General features: G+C 42.0%; 1 protein-coding gene across 1 annotated transcript in view; it reads right to left on the bottom strand.

Annotated features, from left to right (window-relative positions):
* LOC138046056 (NLR family CARD domain-containing protein 3-like) overlaps positions 1-7,910 on the bottom strand; it is a 253,105-nt gene that overhangs the window by 206,296 nt on the left and 38,899 nt on the right. The gene's annotated exons all lie outside the window — the stretch shown is intronic.

Here is a 7,910-nt window from a genome sequence, read left to right as displayed (position 1 = left end):
ATCACTCACTGCTGTTTTAAACCATTCATCCTTGGGGCAGCCCCTATTGATGAGATTCAAGATTGAAAGGGTTAAGGGGTACATAGTTATTGAGTGGTCTTTGATGTTGTTAACCCATTCGTCCCTGAAACGGCCCCCATTGGCAAGTAAAATCATCTAGCGTAACCCTATAAGCCTCACTGTAAGGATTGATGGGTGGATGGATGGTTGTGGGTTTTGCAACAACCTAGATGGGACGTATACAAAACATGGACCCCAGGTCCATGGACCACCCTGTGGACCTGTCCATGGACTACCCTGTGTGGACCAGTCCCTCATTTTGTAAACTCAATATGTTTTACAAGCAGAAAAATCTTTAGACAAAAGAGAGAAGTGATCCTGGCACTCATCTGGAATTTGGGCAGGAGTCCATGACTAGGAGCGAACAACTCCCATACTAAGCCTATTGTCCTCGGTGTTTTTAACAGACCAGGAGCCCATGTACAGGTACTATCTATTTTTAGACTACTTTTTCTGCAAAAAGACAAGGCAATTGTGGTTTTGTGACGCTATGACGTCAAGTTAGTTTCTTGTGATTGGTCATCGGGATCCTGCAGGAGTCTCATTAGCGGGAAATTCAATCTAAAATATGGGATTTAAGCAATAGTCTGCTATAGACAATTATACCACCTATTGGTGGCCCCAAAGGGCTTTGTCTATAAACCGCTTTTCAAATATAAGTTTATTACATTCATCGAATCCTTCACTGGAACAAATGAGCCTAACAAATTGACCTGCTCCCAACTGAGTAGCTTCAAAGCTCAGTTGGCAGAGCGTTGCACTCGGCATCACAGAGATCATGGGTTTGAATCCCGTTGAAGCCGCTGAATTTTCCAGGTGGTTATAATTAGAGACAATTGCTTAAATTGTCCAGCTAAGTGTGAAGATCGCTTCCCTCTTTCGTCTAAAGATTTTTGTGCTTGTAACTTTGCAAAATGAGGGGTGGTCCCAGGGGTAGTCCATGGACCGGGTCCATAGGGTGGTCCATGTTTTGTACGTCCACCTAGATGCTATGTAATTGTATGAATAATAATAATTATTGTAACATCATTATAAGACAGTAAATCTGTTATCTTTACAGGAACTGTGATTGGAAGGTCTTTGATATTTTCAACACAGTAGATCAATATGGGTGATTTATATAATTGAATAGACTATGTCACAGTGTACAGTATTAAATTTTATGACAGGAGATATGTTTTGCTTACACCTATTAACAACCACATGCAGAAACAGTAATAAATGGTTCGAGGCAATTTTGGGTTAAAACTACAAATAGCCCGAATTGCCTCACATACATGCTAGATTATAATTGTAATGCAAATGAGAAAAACTAAACGTGAAAAGGGCTATTAAAACTATATGTCCTGTATGAATGTATGCAAGTATGCATAACAAAGAATTTACATGAAGTATCTGAAATTTAACAGCAAGGTTGGGATGATTAATGTTGTGGAAGATCATTGTAGTGAAAAAGTTTGATATAATCATGAGGTACCAAGTTCTATTTTCCTTTTTCACCTCTCACTTAGGGACACAGAGAAGACAAGTCATGGATGCTGAATGGTGGCTTTGGGATATATTACATGACAACATGATGATCATCAAAAAGACTTGACGATGGTGGTCGTTAATAAAGGTTTTCCAAGCAAGGGAAACATGCATGGTGATTGGTTGTAAAGGTCAGCATGGAAGGTAAGGGCAAGTAAACACAAAATATTGGTGGAGAAGACTTTGGTAGTGAAATTAACTCTTTGATCAGAATGAAGTTTTATCCGTGTTTGTGAGATGTTAGTTTAAGGTATTGGGATTGGCCGGTTAGCACATCTTGGTTTCGAACTCAAACTTGAAGTGGAAGACGTTTAAGTCATTCCTTAGAGAATGTATCATTTTTTCTGCTTTTTGTTAACAATGATTTTAACTAGTGCAAACATGCAATCCATGGGACGTGCAGATCAAATACTGGTACTAATCCAATGGAAACAAAATTTGCAATACCTGGCGATGGAAACAGCTGAGTATTACGGGTAATTCCACGCATATTTTGCATGCCATGGAGGGGACATCTCAGAAAACAAGACCAATAAATAGGCTCGCGTTTGCCAATTTTAGTTACTCAACACACAGGTAACAACATGTGGACTCGTAATGAGTTAATACCCTGATGAACTCTTTCTTTGATGCAAAGCCTTTCAAAATTAGTTCTGTCACATCCGGCAAGAAGCGCGTGTGGGTTAGAAATCCCGAACGTTTGACACATAATACAATCTGTCACGGAGGGGACCAAAAACCAAGAAAATTGAAGTTTAAAAACTAGGCTAAAAATCATGTGAAAGGTACACCAGGCAGCAACAACACTTAAGTTCACATTTGATTTTTATATTAACTGGAATTGATGTAAAATACATTCTTGCTCTCTGATAACGCAACAGATAATAATGAGATGATCACGGTTTATTGTCACAGGAGGGGACTGTCACGGGAGGGTACCTCTTGTCTAATAGAGTATAGCGGTACATTAATAGCCACGCATGCAATCGTCTCTGTCCATGTAGCAAAGTGTTTAAGTAAAACAATGAAACTAGACCTTGTCCTATTGTTATAATAATCCAAAACCTGCGTGAGGTGTATTATATATACATGTATCTGTAAAAATGTTGCACACTAATAATAGCATTCCTTCGCAAACAAGGGGGTCACTTTCTGATATTTTGTTTTGGGTTTTTTTTATTTAGAAATATGTAGGTTCTGTACACAAGCTAGGCCATTGAAAAAGACAAGCACTGTACTGTAAAAGGCCTCATTAAGCCCTTGTCCTAACAAAAACAAGACACTTTAACATCTGCAACTTCCATGAAGTCTTATAAAAGTCTTTTATAATCTGAAAATACAAACAGCTCAGATACATCATAAATTTAAGAGTGTCCTCTCGTCTCTCAACAAAGACTGAACACAGTAAGGTGTTGAGGTGATAATTTTTTTTCCTGAAAGTTATTGACCTCATTTATGGCATGTACAGAAATGAACCGACCATTTCCAATCATGTAAGCTGATTTTTGTACTGGACAGTTGTTCCATTGACAATGAAAGTGCCAGTACTATCACCAATAAGGCAAGAACAACTTCTGAACACTCACTTGCAATACAGTCCAATTGTATACAGGATGTACACTGTTCTATGCCGCAAAGGCAAATGTCAGTTGTAACATTTTACCATGCTAGTAGTGATTATAAACTTATGGACCTATGCAGCCTCTCCATGTTGTTTACAAACATGCCGTGTATGAAGGGTGGTAGTTTACTAGGCCATGGCTAATGTGATAAACATTTTGTACCAAGATTACTTCCAGCATATCTTTTTCCAGACAGTTTCATTGTGTACCCCTCGTCCAAGTTTCTTTATTCAGCATGCACTGCTGAAAGTTTGTGCTGCCTTTCTAATGAAAAGGTGCACTTTCTCAACCTCACGCTGAGTTGAAATAGTATAATGGGGGTGAATTGCCCACAAGTAAGACAGGGACCATCAAAAAATGCAACTACAGTTGTACCCTGTCCACATCATCAGTTCTTGGCCAGTTCCCATAGGTGGTGGATCCTTTGCTGTGCAAGATTTAAACTTCAACCCAGCTGTCTGCTACAGAAATCCAACGTCTTCCAAAATAGAAGGTGGTTGTCCAGTAGTCGTACCTGCGCTAATAGCTCGTCACCTACTCTGAACTCCAACCTGATACTTACAAATGCATACTTCAATGGTTCCAATGCAGGATGAATGGTATTAGACCTTGCCATGGGTTGCCGGAGTTCTGCAAACTTGTGATTTGGCAAACTGAACATTGCTTTCTTCTCTTGAATGGCCTTGTAGAGGTTATCAACAGTGCCTTCCACCTCTGCGAGCGCGTGTTCAACTATCGGCCCCGGGATCGTATGTGGCTTGAAGTTTCAGTGTCGATCATCAACCTTGACATTCCGAGGGTTTTTTCCTTCCGGGCGTGACTTTCGGGTTAGTTACCTCCCTCAGCAAAATCAGACTCACATGCCTATGCCTTCAGGCATGTGCTGCTGTGCTCCGAGTCCATGCCATTGCGTCTCCGTGTTCAGGGAGGCCGAGCGCCTAGGCCCCAGCACATGGCGGGTCCCCTTCGGGGGGGAGGGGTTTCCGATCTCGTGTGATCCGCGCCCTTAGCAATTCAGTCCCGCCGCACTGCGAGAAAGGGCGACACTTAGCAGGTCACGTATTATTAGTATATTATATTAAATTTTAAAGCTCATATAGCACTTCTCCAATTTTAAACAATAGCAACCTCTTTTGCCTGTGTTCCCTTTAGTTACCATCAACTAGCTAGGTTTTTTCGACAGACACAATAATCTTTCTTCCTTGGAAGCATTCTGCTGCATGTCCGCTCCCCTTAAATAGAAATTCTGCAACCTGTTCGTATCTCATCATCGAGTGAGAGCATTCACATCTTTTCTTTCTGTCCGTTGCTGTACTCTTTTCTCTTCGCTTAAAAGTTGTTGTTGCACACACACAATCCAACACCCAAGCCTTGACGGTTTCTTTGGGGAAAGATCTTGAACAAAAGGTCGTTATGCTAATACTTGCACTTTTCTTTCAGGGCATTTTAGGCACGGTGCGGGTTTCTTTGCTCTACTGAGTGCTTTTCCAAACGTCTGAGGGGCTTACCTTGACTACACGTTGTTGCCTGTTTTTCTTGATCAAGTCTGCTAGTTTTTTATGTTTTTCGTTTTTGCCTATCTTTTGGGGGCCCTCTCATCTCTCTGTTCCATTGGGCTCTCAACACAACGTCAGGCTGCTGGATTGGCTTTCGATTGCTCGGGATAACAATAATACAAGATGGCGTTTTCTTTCTTTCTCACTGTCCTGATCTTTTAACCACCTTGCATACTTGTTCTTGACATTTTTTTCTTGTTTTTCTCCATCAGGAAGTAGACGTGGTGGGGGGTGTAGCGACAGCAATTCGCCCCGCAGACGGGGAAAGTGGGGGTCATTCCCTGTGGACAGAAGTTCGTTTGTCCTCTCTCGGTAGCGTACAATTTGCTTGAGGACTCATGTGATTGAAATGCTCAAAAACCTGCTCTAAGATTATTACGACAGTCATTCTGGTGAGAGACTTAATAATAATACCAATATGTCCACTGAATTAACTGCACATTTTGGCTAAGTTAAGTATTGTTGTTCTTGTAATGTTGAGGAGAAGGGGTTATAGGATGGATTAAGAGAGGCAGTGTATCAGACCTTCCAATAGCAGTAAATTTCGGTCTTTCAAAAGGTAATAATTCTTCCTCCAAGACATCGTTGTATGTCTGGTTCTGGCCAGTAAAGGGCCCTGTACAGTGTGGATCAAAAAAGTCCCCTCTGTGGACAAAAAGATCCCATCCGTAAGACAATTATTGGTTGTTCAACGGGGAACAAAATGTACAAACAACACGTCTGTGACAGGAGACAGTCCCCGATCTGTGACACAAAGTCCCCTCTGTGACAAAAAGATCCCGGCGGACAAACAATCTGTGAACATTGAAAGTTTTTCACAAAAGGCCTATCCTAAGGAACGGAGGAAATCGAAGAACACTCCTGGGGGTCCACACATGGTAAGTTTGTCAGCCCATACTTCAACTGTTAACCAGAATGTTTAGTACAATTTTTGTAACACAATGGCTTTGAAGAGACTAATAAGTTATTAAATCCCTATTTTTGATCACAGAGGGGACAAGTCAATATTGTGGACCGTAGGGCTTTGATCTCTTTCTGCAGACGAAAAGTCCGGGAGAAATCACATTAACGTAAACAGTCTAAGTAAATAAGTAAATGTCCTGACAGTGTATTTTACTAGAGGTTTCCTCTCAAGATAGATTTACCAGGGGTCCATTTGAGGGTGGGGGGGGGTTGCATGTGTTCCCCCCAACTCTTGACAGCCAAAAACGCATGAATTGACTAATTAATGACTAATATACATCACACAGATGACGTATCAATAAAAAAAACAACAAATGCCAAACATAACAAATCGTTCCGCTGACAACCAAAAAGTACAATTTCATAACAATCTGATCTTATAAAAAAATGGGGGGGAGTCTTTAGATATACAGTTATTACTGGTCCTTTTAAAGGGAATGCCTCATTTTGATCAAAGTGCTGTCGCACTTACTCATGGAATTACCCTTACATGTAAGCTATAGGACGATCATATACAAGTAAAGTAAACTGTGATACCAATGGACAATTGGTATGGTGCGTTCTCCCATGGGTAGTTGTGAAATAATACTGATTTACTGAAAACCAAAGCTGGCTGCCACAGACATTTCAATGATCATAAGAACATCAAGGGATTTGAAAAGTAAAGTGATAAAAATGGACTGTGTTTGTAGCCACAAAAATACTGTCATAATTAAATTTAAATCACTCCATATATGTACACTGTATTTACACGGTGTAGTGCCATTTTTTTAAACACAACAAGCAAAAAGGGTGCTTTTGTTTGTTGGGTGTTAAATGTCTTTCAGCTTGGTTTAACATGTTTTAAACTCGCCAAAAGTGGTATACGAGCGAAATAGGTCACGACGTACAAAAACCTTCGAAAACCAAGAGCGACTGGGGGAACAACAACGACAAGTAACACATGACACGCTCTAAGTCCTACACCACTAGGGTGGGTTTGAGTAGTAGACTATTCACAGGTCCATGTGCTCGGAAAGCGCCCTTTTAATCACTCTTCCTGAACGAGTACGCTGGCTGAACTTTGTAATGTAACACACTTCTCCCCACCTTGCCCCTCCTTCGGGGGGGGGGAGCGACAACGCTCAAAATCTAGGCTTGGAAACCAAGGTAATACTTGCAGCTCCATGAACAGTGTTCGTTTGTGCGAACAACTAATCTCTCACCGAGTGGTACTGGATCCTCCTGCTTTCGGGCCCTTACATTGGTGAAAGACAGTGCTGACTCAATCTCTAACTCGTGTTAAACGTTTGAACGGCGTCTGCGTTGGTAGTGAACAACCTGTTATTGCTGCTCTAACTTGTGCGCGGGGGAGTCCGTACAAGCCCGTCGTTACCTGGATAAACCATTTCAACGTTAGTACCAACGGTCTATTTGCTGTGCGCGGCACAACTGGGGTTGTCGATCGAGACAATAGAAGTACAAGTGGTCCGGCAACTACGTCGCCGAAATAGAACGGACTATCTTTACGCCACTTGTTTCGTACCTGATAGAGGAGATGTTGGTAAGGGTTCTGTGTTTCCAACGCTTCCAGTAGTTGATTGAGTAGGGTCTCTGCAAGGGGGTAGAGATACCTGTTCGACAGTACCTCTTACGGTGAAGTCTCCTTCTAGCGGCTACTGTGGTCTTTCTTATTCCGGTAACCATGGTTAATTGCTTTACCAATTGCAAGATGAGCCAAAGGGGAGTGTAATCGGTAACCGGGTGCTCTGCAATCAACATCACTTAGGCGTTGACATGTCGCGGTCAACCGGGCCGTCGATGGTAATGCTTACCCTTCGATTCCTGACCAGCGACCCGAGGGGAAAAAATGGGTTGTTTGGACCTCAGAAACGAAGAGATCGGGTCACTGAGAAGGATGACACCAGACTATCCAAGCGACGCTCCTTACGCAGTGGTTCTTTTATCGCAAAAACTGCCAAAATGCGGGTTTCCCCAACCAATCCCACCGTCGGTCCATGGGGAAACGTCCCGTCTGTGATGAATTTCCATTTGATCCCTCGTGATAGAGGAACTCTGACTTGCATTTGATCGTTGATGCTGCCAGCGTACTCCACATATCTTTGACTTTCAGAAGTGGGTTTCAGCCGTCATAATTTCTGAATTTCCCTGCCTGGTGCCTTGAAGGTTTGTGCCTATT

This window comes from Montipora capricornis, chromosome 1 (genome assembly GCF_036669925.1).
Source record: "Montipora capricornis isolate CH-2021 chromosome 1, ASM3666992v2, whole genome shotgun sequence".
NCBI classification, from domain to species: domain Eukaryota; kingdom Metazoa; phylum Cnidaria; class Anthozoa; order Scleractinia; family Acroporidae; genus Montipora; species Montipora capricornis.
The sequence above is the reverse complement of the archived record's forward strand: the minus strand, read 5'-3'. Positions and strand labels throughout refer to the sequence as shown.